We start from the raw sequence: 14,304 nt of genomic DNA, 5'->3' as shown, positions 1-14,304 counted from the left end.
ACAAAAGGTTTGGCCAAGTAATGCATGTTAAAAAGTGTTTTTCAAGAGATTTACTCTCTGGTAATCGATTACCAGAGGATGTAATCGATTACCAGTGGCCAAAAATGCTTTACAACAGCTACTAAATATTTGAATTCAAATTTTAGACTGTGTAATCGATTACACAATATTGGAAATTGATTACCAGCAGTTAATAAACGTTTTAATTCAAATTTTAACACCTGTAATCGATTACACAAAACCTGCAATCGACTACCAGAGGAGATTTTCAGAAAATAACTTCTAAGAGTCGCATCTATTCAAATGGTTTATGAATGACCATCAAAGGTCTATTTATATGTGACTTGGAAACACGAATTGAGAGAGAGAGTTTTCATTGCCCAAAAAGTTTTATCCTCTCAAAAGATTAAGAGAGTTTTTCTTAATTGAAATGTCTTATCTTCTCAAAGATTCCTTGGTCAAACACTTGCATATTCAATAAGGAATTGTGATTGATCTTCATTGTACAATCTATCTCTTTCAAGAGAGATTTCTTCTTCTCTTCTTCTTACTTCTAAAAAGGGATTAAGAGACCGAGGGTCTCTTGTTGTAAAAGAATTCTGAACACAAAGGAAGAATTGTCCTTGTGTGTTCAGAACTTGTAAAAGGATTTTACAAGAGAGTGGAAAATCTCAAGTGGGTTGCTTGAGGACTGGACGTAGGCACGGGAAGTGGCCTAACCAGTATAAATCAAGTTTGCATTTCTCTCTTTCCTTAAACTTCTTTTATTTATTACTATTTATCTTTGGCTTGAAAGAAGTTTATTTTGAATTGTCTTTTGAGTAATTCATGTTAAGGGTGCATTGTTAATCTAAAAAGAGAGAGTAAAATTTTAATTGGGGAATCGTTCTTGTTATCTTAATTCAACACCCCTTCTTACGATAACTGAGGCCATTTGTCCAACAAGTGGTATCAGAGCAGGTTTCTTGTATAAAGTTTAAAAACTTCAAGAATAGATATGGCCTCATCCAACTTTCCATTTCTTGAGGGAAATTCTATTAATAGGCCTCTTATGTTCAATGGCGAGGGTTATCACTATTGGAAAACCCGAATGCAGATCCTTATTGAAGCCATAGATTTAAATATATGGGAAGCCATTGAAGTTGGTCCTTTTATTCCTACAAAGGTAGTGGGAAATGCAACTATAGAAAAACCAAGAGAAGAATGGAATGATGATGAAAGAAGAAAGGTTCAATACAATTTAAAGGCCAAAAATATAATCACTTCTGCATTAAGCATGGATGAATTTTTTAGAGTCTCAAATTGTAAAAATGCAAAAGAAATGTGGGATACTTTGCAAGTAACCTATGAAGGCACAACTGATGTCAAGAGATCAAGAATAAACACTCTTATACATGAATATGAAATGTTCAGAATGTTTCAATATGAGACCATAGAAGATATGAAGAAGAGATTTACTCGTATAGTTAATCATCTTGCATCATTGGGAAAAATATTTCCTAATGAAGATCTTATTAACAAAGTGTTGAGATGTTTAAGCAGGCAATGGCAACCAAAAGTAACAGCAATTGCAGAATCAAGAAATCTCACTAATATGTCTCTTGCCACTCTCTTTGGAAAACTTCAAGAACATGAAATGGAACTTATGAGACTCCATCAACATGAAGATAATGATATAAAGAGAAAAGGAATAGCACTCAGAGCCTCATCATCTTTTATTCAAGAAGAAAGTGACAAAGAGGACTTGACTGAAACAGAAGAAGATGATGATGATTTCAAACTCTTTGTGAAAAGGTTCAATAAATTTCTGAGAAACAAAAGAAATAAAAGGGAATCAAACATCAATACAAAGAAGAAAGAAGAAGACTCCTCCTTAGCCCCAACATGCTATGAAAGCAATCAACCTGGGCACATGAGATTCGATTATCTTGTCTTTGAAAGAAGAAGTGAAGAATCTGACAAGAGGAATCTCAAAGAAAAGAAAGCATAAATCACTTGGGAAGAAAATGACAAAAATTCTTCAAGTGATTCAGAAAAATAAAATCATAAATCTGGGTATCATGATGAAAGACTATGAAAACGAAGAAGAGCAAAAGCGATACATTGATAGCAATTTCTCCAAACACATGGCATGCATCAAAGTTTATTCATATTTCTCACCAAGATAAATGGATATGTGATTTATGGAGACAACAAACAAAGGCCACTTGATCAACAAGCCCAACAAGTAATATTAAATGATACCAGCAGGTCACTTGTCTTTGATTGATTACTTTGATGATTTTTGTCTATAACTGTTAACTTTTGATTGAGTTTTGATGCTTGATTACTCCTTAAATATTTGTTTAACAAGTTGATTTTCATTAATATTTTTCATTGATAGTTATGTTGATTGTCTTTGATTATGTTTTGATGATTGCTTTTGTTTGATTGTGTTTAATTGTAAGTATTTGATTATATTTGATTGGTGTGTGTTAATTGTTTGATTAATACTTGTTTGAATGAATTAAATACATATTAGTGATGATGATTGATAGTGTTAGATGTATTTAGCATAGACATAGGTAATTCTTTTGAGGAACTAGCCTAGTTTATGCTCTGGTAATCGATTACCAATCAGTGTAATCGATTACACAAGAACAGGCAGCCTGTAATCGATTACAACATCCTGTAATCGATTACCAGAAGGCTTATTACTCCTATAATCGATTACCAAGCCTTGTAATCCATTACAACTCGTCCTCGTCTATAAATACCTACAAAACTAGTGTTGCTGCGCAGCCAAGGCTTCTCCTCGTGCCTCCTCTATCCCTAAATCTTCAAACCTTCATATCTTACTCAAATCTTCACCAAAACACGTCCCGTAAAGCCCAATCTTCCTCTTTTTCACTCCTCTTTCACTTCCACTAATTGAAATCCACTAAAACTTCATCAAATGGCAGAACCATTGAAGAAGAGAAAGGGATCATCCTCCACCGCCGCTGCTGTTGCCCATCGCCACCACGGACCATCCGAAGCACCCACAACACCTATTCATCCCTCTTTGTCATCTCCAAGATCATCCATGTTGTTTTCATTTGATGATCAACGTCTACGGTACCTTTCTCAATTTTCTTCTAGGATCATCTTAGACCCTAAGTACCTAGACATAGATTTCTTTAATGATGAAACGTTTGATTGCTATCAAGTGTTTCAAAATTCTGGCCTGGTTGATTTCATGTCCTTAAAATTGTCACATTATCCTGAACTTGTAAAGGTCTTCTATTGCAATTTAAAAATTCAGGATGGCATTATTTCTTCTGAGGTGCATGGTATTCCTATGATCATTGATCAGTCATTGTTCTTTTCTTTAACTCATTTACCCAGTCAAGGTGAACCTTTTGAGAGCACCATTGTTGATGACTGGAAATTTGATTATTCTAGTCATGATGCTCGCCGTATGGTCTGCAATGACCAGGCTGAAATGACCGGTAGATTGCTGGCCGGATCATTAACTTTTGATAATCGCATCATGCACTATATAATTGTTAGAATTTTGCTTCCCCGGTCTTCAAATTTAGCACAAGCCTCTGAGGAGGATTTGATTCTAATGTGGGCTTTTCTTATTGGTCGTCAGATCGACTAGGCCCACTTGGTTCGGTACCGAATGCATAAGGCATTACGGGCCAATGCACCTCTCCCTTACCCACAATTGATAACTTTGTTTCTGCGTCATTTTCAAATTCCGCTTGATGATGAACCATTTGTTCAAGTCAAGCGTTCCTTTGCAATTGGTGCTGGTGCAGTGACTTCCTTTGGTTATCGTAAGGATCGGAATGGTCAATGGCTGAAGAAAGACGTACTCCCTCCTCAAGATGAGCATACTCCTTCACCTCCTCCTCAGCGAGATGATTCAGCTCTCATGACTGAAGTTCTTTCTGAATTACGGGGTCTTCGTGATCATCAATTCCAAAACATAGGGGGAGTGAACGCCAATTTTATATATATACATTGCTTGCTTGTATCTTGATTTCAGGACGGTCATCATCAAAAAGGGGGAGATTGTAGAAGCAAATGACTTTGGTGTTTTGATGATGATCATGATGATTTGATGCAAATGATGCAATGATCATGATGATTTGATGCAAATGATGCAAATGGGCTTTTCAAGTTTAAATTCAAGACAATGATTCAAGAATACAAGCCACAACATCAAGATGATTACTAGTATTTTAGGAAGGGAATTCCTAATTGATATAACAAAAGGTTTGGCCAAGTAATGCATGTTAAAAAGTGTTTTTCAAGAGATTTACTCTCTGGTAATCGATTACCAGAGGATGTAATCGATTACCAGTGGCCAAAAATTCTTTACAACAGCTACTAAATATTTGAATTCAAATTTTAGACTGTGTTATCGATTACACAATATTGGTAATCGATTACCAGTAGTTAATAAACGTTTTAATTCAAATTTTAACACCTGTAATCGATTACACAAAACCTGTAATCGATTACCATAGGAGATTTTCAGAAAATAACTTCTAAGGGTCACATCTATTCAAATGGTTTATGAATGACCATCAAAGGTCTATTTATATGTGACTTGGAAACACGAATTGAGAGAGAGAGTTTTCATTGCCCAAAAAGTTTTATCCTCTCAAAAGATTAAGAGAGTTTTTCTTAATTGAAATGTCTTATCCTCTCAAAGATGCCTTGGTCAAACACTTGCATATTCAATAAGGAATTGTGATTGATCTTCATTGTACAATCTATCTCTTTCAAGAAAGATTTCTTCTTCTCTTCTTCTTACTTCTAAAAAGGGATTAAGAAACCGAGGGTCTCTTGTTGTAAAAGAATTTTGAACACAAAGGAAGGATTGTCCTTGTGTGTTCAGAACTTGTAAAAGGATTTTACAAGAGAGTGGAAAATCTCAAGTGGGTTGCTTGAGGACTGGACGTAGGCACGGGAAGTGGCCGAACCAGTATAAATCAAGTTTGCATTTCTCTCTTCCCTTAAATTTCTTTTATTTATTACTATTTATCTTTGGCTTGAAAGAAGTTTATTTTGAATTGTCTTTTGAGTAATTCATGTTAAGGGTGCATTGTTAATCTAAAAAGAGAGAGTAAAATTTTAATTGGGGAATAGTTCTTGTTATCTTAATTCAACCCCCTCTTCTTAAGATAACTGAGGCTATTTGTCCAACACATAGTCTTATTTACATTTCCAAGACTATCAGAGTCTTTTGTCGAGACTTCAATGTCTCCGTTACTTTTCAGGACTTCGAGGTCTTTTGTTTGATGTACCTGATACCTCTTACATTCTTTCTTTTGAAAGGTTTCACTACTTGGGTTTTCGCTAGTGGCTGGTCAGATGGCAAGATCGCTAGGATGAAATTAATGTCCTTATCTTTATTTACCTTTACATTTTCAATAAAAATATAAGTAAATAGGGGCAACTGTCAGACCCTAATTTCGTTCGGGGGTGATCAATTGCTAATATTTTGGTTCTTGTTGGCTGAATTGAGCTGCTTGACACCAGTTGTCGCACAATCCGTTAGGTTTTTCGTCGTTTCGATAAAGAATGCGGAAAATGCCCAAAAGGGAGGGCAAAAGGGTCATTTTGAGGATTTTTCAGACCCATGGCTTGCCCAAGCTAGCCGCTGGCTCGCCTGGGCCACCATAAGACTTAGGGGTGAAGTAACCAGCTCGCCTAGGCGAGCTGCTTTTCAACCTCCTCCCCTCATTTCCTATAAATAGGCGTGAGGGGGCTAAAGTAATGGGTTCAGACTTTCAAACATTGAAAGATTTAGTGAAATTAAGGAGAAGAAGGAGAAAGAAGAAGAAAAAATGAGGCCGAGGCGCTTCCGAATCGCATCCGTGATCGATTCCTATATCGTTCTTCATCCGTTCTTCGTTTGTCAACCGATTAGTTTTTATATCGAAGTTTTGAATTCGCTCTATGCACCCTTAGGGGTCCCCTCTTGCTTTTCACATCTTCATTTTCATTCTTCTACCATCAGTGATCTTATTTCTTTGTGTAAAGCAAGTTTCGACCGATCATTTGTGTCGTAATCTCACTTTATCACTGTAAAACAAAGTTTCAACCGATCGTTTGTGCCGTAATCTCACTTTGTCACTGTAAAATAAAATTTCAACCGATCGTTTGTGCCATAATATCGACTTATCATTGTAAAATAAAGTTTCAACCGATCATTTACTCTGTAAGTCATCTTTTAATGAGTTTGAAAGTAAATAAGTGAAACCAAAGTTAAAATCAACACAATACCAAGCTTTTATCCATAAAAATCGCTTGAATCCGTTCAAGGTCCAACGCCTTAATGGTCTCTTTTACTTTTATCGGTTAAAATGAACTTTTCAAAAGCTTAAAATTAACCCTACGCGTGACTTTCTTGCTTTTAAGAACTACGTGGGTCTGAGTTTCTCATCGCACTTGAGGATACGTAGGAGTAAGGGTCACGCTCTTGTCAACCCCAAAAAATAAAAAAACATAAAAAGGAAAAATAAAATAAATATTGAAGTCATGATTTTGCACACTCGATTAAAGGCGATTGTCTCTTGTGACGGACGCGTAGGGTCCTAATACCTTTCCCGCTCGTAAACAACTCCCGAACCTTTATTCTTAAAATTTGTAGACCCCCTTTTGGTTTTTTCTAACGTTTTCCTTAAATAAATGTTAGTGGCAATTCCCGCGTGTTTTCCTTCCTTGGAAGGCGCACTCAAGACCCTTGAGTCTCGCATCGTCCTCCCACCGAAGGGTAGGTTGCAACAAACGTTGCACAATCATGTTTTTCGACATTGACCGTGCGCTAAGCCTGCATGTGCTTGATATTGGTTCTTTGATTTAATACTTTGCATAAGTTGTTGGTATTGGTTCTTTGATTTAATAATTTTGTGCTCCTATTGAAACTTGTAGGACTAGACTTAGTTTATGTTAGAGCTTAAGAGCATAAATACGAATATAAAACTGCTAGCATTAAATGCCCTTTCTTTCTAGCATATATTAAGCGAGAAGAGAAGGAGGTATGTGTATTTCTAGCATATATTAAAATATGTACATAGGGATATATTTCTTTTATTATGGTTAAACCATTTTGGTTGTTTCAATTTATATACTCAATTCATAGCCATTGATTTCTCCCTTTATTACCCTCTCAAGTAACATTAAAAATAGCTACCACAATAAGGAATTTTGCAATCCTGAGTAGAGAAGAAAATCTTTAATTAGTCTAGCAGAATATATACTAAATTTAGACATAATATAATCTAGGCTTGATATTGTTTTTGTTGATACTTGATGGTCATTTAATTTGCATAAGTTCGTCAATGAGTTTGGGAATTGTAGTTATTTATTTGATTATTGATGTGTTCATTATGGTGCTTTTTTTTTTATTATTTGCTGGGTTGTTTTGAGATACTCTCATGGACTTCTTGTAACTTCCAGTCCTGCGCAGGTAAAGAACCTCCCTCTCTTCTCACTTTATATATGTTCAATTAGTTTATTCTTCTTTCCTTTTCATTCCTCAAAATTTCTTCTAACATAGTTGAAAATTTGATTGCTGAAGAAAAACCAACAATAAATAATTAGATTTTGATAGACCCAACAATACATATTAAAGTTCCTCACGGATTTTCATTTTCATTTTATGGATCGACGATAATATTTTTTTTTGTTACATGAGATATGCATTTTTTTTGTTACGGATATATGAGACTATAGTATTGCTGTCCTTTTATACGAGACACTAAGTTGATGTTTGTGATCATTCAAGGATTCCCTTTATAGATGAATTACAATGTAATATTTTTTTATGAGATATTAAATTTGATGTTTGTAAAACCTCAAGGTTTTTATTTTTTTTGTTATGGATGGATGACAATATTTTTTTATATGGTAATTAAATAGATAGTTATATAATTATGTATGACTTTACTAATAAAATTTAATTTAACTATTTATAATTGTCTTAAATTTTTATAAAAATTTAATTGGATTATAACTATTATCCATAGTTTAGGTGTATGTTATAGTGACACAATACATGTTGGCATATGCAAATAAAATTATTTCCAAAATTACAATAAAATGTAAGTATAGACTATAATGACACACAATACATGTTGACATATGTTAATTATTTATTCCCACATTTGTTAGAAAGTGTAGGTATAGACTATATTGACATATTACATGTGGTTAAATCCCTTCCAAAATTCACACTTAAATTGTGTGTGGGCATATTTCATATAGATTGATACCTACATACATTATGCATATAGTGACATTTTTTGTGTGTCACTGTAGTTAACATTCATTGTAGTGAATTAATGTTGAGAGCAATACTTGAAACTATGTTACTAGACCACCTACAAAACTATATAGCAAACAAGAACAAAAAGAAATAGTGATTATGGAATGTGTGCATAATTCCATGCACTTAGTTTCCAATAATCTCATTTGCACGAACATTATCCTTAATTCTATCAAACCCAATTTGTGAACTTCTCCCATTCTACTTTGACCTAGTTAGAGAGGCAATAAGAATTAAAAAAAAAAAAGGGTTGTGCAATTTCCAGGCTATTTTAATAAAAAAAAATTAAAAAGGAAGTGTATTAGTAATTAGGAGAAGTAGAAATAGCAATTCCCATATAGAATCTTGACATACTTATACAATTTTTGAAACTCCTAACACGACACATTTTTGGATTTGTAACTCTACAATTGATGTAAAAAAATACTTTTTAGATAAATTCTTATTATGATTGATCTAACTCTACAATCAATGTAAACTTAGAATATTTAAGGTTAAATTATAATTTTGATTTTTCTATAATTTAAAATTTTATAAATCAAGACATTTAGTCTCCATATTTTTTAAAATGAAACATTTTGTTCATTTTTTCTATTGATAGTTAGTTGAATATCCAAAGTTAAATGTTGACTTTGATGTATTGTATTAGTGTTGAAGTGACACTTATGTCACTCTTTGACACAAAGCTTATCTAACAAGGGGTTAAATAAATTAAAAAAACAAAAATAGGTAGGAGCTGAATTCGTGGCCTTTTATTTAAAGAAAAAACAATAAACCACTAAAACACATGCTTTGTTTACTTAATTTTATAAACACAATTTTACATGTATCATTAGTTAAGAGTTATCAATTTTTTCAATTATCAAAATTTATAAATTAAAATAAAATATTTAATATTTAAATATGTTTAATATTTAATTTACATGTATTTATTTTTATTAGAAAATTTCATTTCAATATAAATTAATACATTATTAAATATAAAAAAAATTATTTTTATTTTATTATAATTTAAAAAAATTACATAAAATAATATATAGATTATTTTTTTAAAAAATATTATATGTAATTTATACATATCATGTAAATTTAAAATAATATTTATATAAAAAAATGAAATTTTAATACTTTTTATAATTAAAATAAAAAAATTATTATTTACATATGAAAATAAATATACATAATTTTTATAAATTACATAGAATGATTTATGTAAATAGTTTGCATATCAATTTATGTAATTTTTTGTATTTATATTATATTTTTAAAAAAAATTATTCAAATAATTTTATAGTTAAAATGAATATATCAACATGTAAGTTTATTAAAATTTTAAAAATTAAAAGTTTATTAATATATATAAATATAATAAAAATAATTTGCATATTGAAAAAACTTTGCATAATTTGTATAATTTACATATTGATTGATAGAATTATATTGATTTATATAATTAGAGTAAAATTAATTTGTATATTAAAATCAGTTTAAAAAATAATTTATGTAAATAATTTATATATTAATTTATGAAATTTAATTATAAATTGGTAAAATGAAAATAAAAATATGAAAAATATTCATAATAAAAATATATGAAATGATATAAAATAAAATTAAAAACATTCATATATTAAATATTTTTTAAATATATAAATTTTTATAGTTTTAAAAAAAATTAATAACTCTTGAATAATGATACATATAAAATAGTATTTATAAAGTTAACTTACCAAAGCACGTGTCTTAGTTTTTTATTCTCTTATCAAGATTCTTTTTATTTTTCACTTTATTTAACTCATTGTCACATAAGCATCATGTTAGCAACTTACACAAGCTTTAGGTCAACACCAATATGTCATATCAAAGTTAATGTTTGAATTTGAACGATCAACTGACAGGATGATCAAAATTACTTATTGTCAAAAAATATCTTGGTTTTGAAATAGGGAAATCAAAATCACATATTTAAAATTATAAAAAGACTAAAATTATAATTTAACCAATATTTTACCATGTTTAATTTGAACATCACAACACACACATAAAGACAGACATAAACTAAACAAAGATTTTGATTTCAAGGAGGCAAAAAAAAAAACTACATACATAACATACAAAAAAAGTTGAACATATAACTAACAATTCTTATTAATATAAAACATAATTGTATTGAGTATACAAATAACATGGAAAAGAAATATACTAGATAGACAATTTTTATATATATTTTTGGGAAATTATATATTTATTTATGATAATTAATTTAAATAATCTTCAACAAGTTTGGAGGTGACCATGGTCCCACAAGGTGAACCCATCCCTCCACCACTGGATGGGTAAGAGGGGGTGGTGCTCCGACAGGTGGTGGTGGTCCGAGGCTTGGTAGCATTTGACAAGAAGTCCAAATGTGTCAATTTGGTTTATCAAGTTGCGGGAATTGCTTAGGGCACCTAGCATTTTTGCTGGGGCATCCAGCAAAATAGTGAAAGGGCGAAAATGCCCTTCACTTTTTCACGGATCGACGATCCGTATGATTCATACAGATCACCGTGTGAATCATACGGATCGCCGATCCATATGAGTTTTTTTTTTTACATACGGATTGGCAATTCGTATTGGGCCTATGCATTCCCAATCTGTATGTGGCCCATAAGATTTTTTTTATTTTTTTTTCAAAAATATAATTTATGATTTAATTTAAAATTAATGATCCAAGCAGGGATCAAACTTATGTCTCCTGCATTATTAATAAAAACACTTCAAACTAACCTAACTAAGCTAATAGATACATTATGTTTTAAATAAATAGTGTCACTATAAATAATAGGCACAAAAATTATATAATGAGTTTTTGAATATATAAAATATATTTTTCAAATCTGTTTAAATTTTAGTAATCTTGTACTTTATGATGCAAAATCCACTATTAAAATTTAGTTTTTTTTTTTTCAAAAAACCAATACCCATTAAATCTAATAATCAACTAATAATGGTGTAAATTACACTTGAAAGACACATAAAATTCTAAATATATATTTTTTGAACATAAAGTAATACAATTTTACAAAAATATCCTTAATTTAGTATCAACTCTTAATTACTAGTTTTTTAAAAATTGTTTACAAAATTTCTGGAACTCCACAAAAGTAGGGCCTTAACGACCCAGTTTATATACTATCGTGATAGTAAAAAATTTTTAAAATTATTTTTTAAGAAATTTTTTATTTATTTACAAAATTTGATAATTAAACAAATTTGATATGTAATTGAATGATGTATTTAGATGTTTATTATAATGATTAAAAATTAAATAAACATGATATTTAATTGAATGATGTATTTAGATATTTTTTATAGCAATTGATAATTAAATAAATTTGATATTTTTTTACATATGTAAATAGTTATTAAACCTATGATTTTTTATTTATAATTTATATACGTAAACAAATTAATTATTAGATAAAAAATAATCATCACAAAATTTATTATGTAAATTTGCATGTACATTAACTATAAATTAGAAATTTTAGTGTTATATATAACTACACTATTTGTTAATAATATAATGTGTTTATTAGATCAATTGGCATGAAGAAAGGAGGCTTCTCTGCAGCATTCTGCAAAATGAGGAAATAAAATAAAAACCTTAGATAACTTAGGATGCCCCTACACTATGTGTTAATGACAAAAATCCAAAAAAAAGGACCAAACCATCATGTAAATAAGGAGATTTAACAAGATTTCCAACATTAGTAGAAGGGGCTAAACTAAGATATCTTGGGAGGCCCCTATATACTATGTCCAAATACATGGACTTTTTGTCACTTGGATCATTGTTATAATAATAATTTTAAGTTCCCTTTAAACCTCTTATTATTCTCCTTCTAAAACATTTAAAGAAAGAAAACAATTCTTTGAATTTTAAAATTGAATATATTGATTTTCGTTCAATATTTTCTTTATAAATTAATTAAAGATAAAAATATAATAATAATATATGAACACATCAAAATACAAATACGTATTTAATATTTTTCATTTTTTATTTATTCTCTAATCTTGTTTTATTACTTATTAGGTTTATATTTCACTCTCTTTTCTAGTGCCTGTCTATCAACATGTAAATGTTGACAAAACATTAAAGATATATCAATTGGTCTTTTCCTCAATTGTCAATTAGGTTACTAGTGAGAAAGATTTATCAACTCCACCAGCTCAGCAGAGGCAGCCATAGTGTAATACAATAATTTCCAAATGCAAGCCTTATGCATTTGTACAATTGCTGCTCACCCTCCACCACCCTCTTTCTAATATTTTTTTATCTCTCTAACTCTCGCTGTTAGTTTGAGAGAAAATAAAATGAAAAGGAGAAACAAAATTTTTAATTTAAATTAAAAAAATGAAAGGAAATTTTGTCTTTAAAAATGTTCTTTTTTCCCTTTATTTTAATTTTTCAACTAAATGTATCAAATTCATATGTTTTCCTTCTCCATTTTCTTTCACCTGATATGAATCTAGAATTCTTAATTAATTTATCAATTATTTATTTTAATTTCTTAATTTAGTTTTAGGTACTTATAAAAAAATAAATTTTATTTCTTTTCTATATCTTTTCTATGTGTAGAATATAGAATTCTTTTATTCCTTAACTTTTTCAGTTAATAAGGTTAAAGATATAAACTGTAAAGACACCACCATTAATTGCATGAGTGCACCTTCTCATATATATGTCATACAATAATGCCTTGACACAGTGAACGTAATTAAACTTGGATAACTAGGTGTGCCACACATTTTTACAAATTGTTATATATACACTTTAGCATGATATTTGTGGTTGTGAATATTAATTTAGATACACATTCAGACTATATGGGTTGATAATCATGTTGTTAGTATAAAATATTTATTAATTTTATTGATGATTAATTTTTATCAAAAAATCTTATTAATCATTAGAGAAATCTCTCATCTCAATCATATTTTTTTCTATCAATAAGATTAAAATCCAAAATCTTACTTAAGGATCCAAATTCAATTTCTTTCATCCAACATGTTATACATTTAAATTATATTTAATAGTTAAAATTAATTTAATTAAAATCAATTCTATCAAAGTTTAAAATAAACACACTAATATCTTATTTCTTAGTGTGAGCCCACTCGTTAAAATCTTGGACACAAGTAACATAACTGGAGATGGTGGTGTGGGGGCAGGCAAAGAGATGGTTAAGAGACGTGGAAGAAGATTTACCTGTCTGGCTGAGGCATCTCTATAAGTGAGCATCTGGGCTAGGGCATGGATGATGTAGACAGTGAAGCTAAGGGTGTTGTTTGGGGCACCCAACAACGTGAGTGAAAGGGTTAAAATTTCCTTCACCCTTTCTTATAAAAGCCAGTAGTGATTCGTCCGTACGAGTCACTATTCATTTTCTTCTTCACGCCGTTTCTTCTTCTTCATACGAACTGCTTCTTCTTCTTACGTACGAACTGCTTCCATGGTTGCTGCTGGTGGCTTTTGTTCTTGTTGCTGCTGGTGGCTTTTGTTCTTGTTGCTGTGGTGCTTTCGCCTTCTTGATCGCCTTCGAGGTTAGTGAATCCTTCTCCTTAGCTATTGTGTATTGTATTATGTTTTGGTTTGTATTCGTTGTGCGCCTTTGTGGTTGTTGGTTCTTCCATGCCCCTGCTTCTTCGTTTTCATTCTCATGCCCCTGCTTTTGTGTTTTCTTTCTCTCCCCCACCATGGTTTTTTTTTAAACCCATACGGATTGTCAATCCGTACCCTTTTAAAAAAAATTGGAAAGCGTTTATACAAAAATTTGATTTTGTTGAAATGTAAATTTTTGCTGTGATTTATTTGTTGTTTCTTATGGTTTAGTAATTTTTTTGAATTGTTAATTTATTATTTGCCTGTAGCATTTGTAGTAGTAAACATAGTTATTTAACATTTATAGTAGTGAACATAGTTATTTAGTTTGAAATAGATAGGATGA

The sequence above is a fragment of the Glycine soja genome, chromosome 1 (assembly GCF_004193775.1).
Source record: "Glycine soja cultivar W05 chromosome 1, ASM419377v2, whole genome shotgun sequence".
Classification (NCBI taxonomy): domain Eukaryota; kingdom Viridiplantae; phylum Streptophyta; class Magnoliopsida; order Fabales; family Fabaceae; genus Glycine; species Glycine soja.
Note: the sequence above shows the minus strand (reverse complement) of the source record.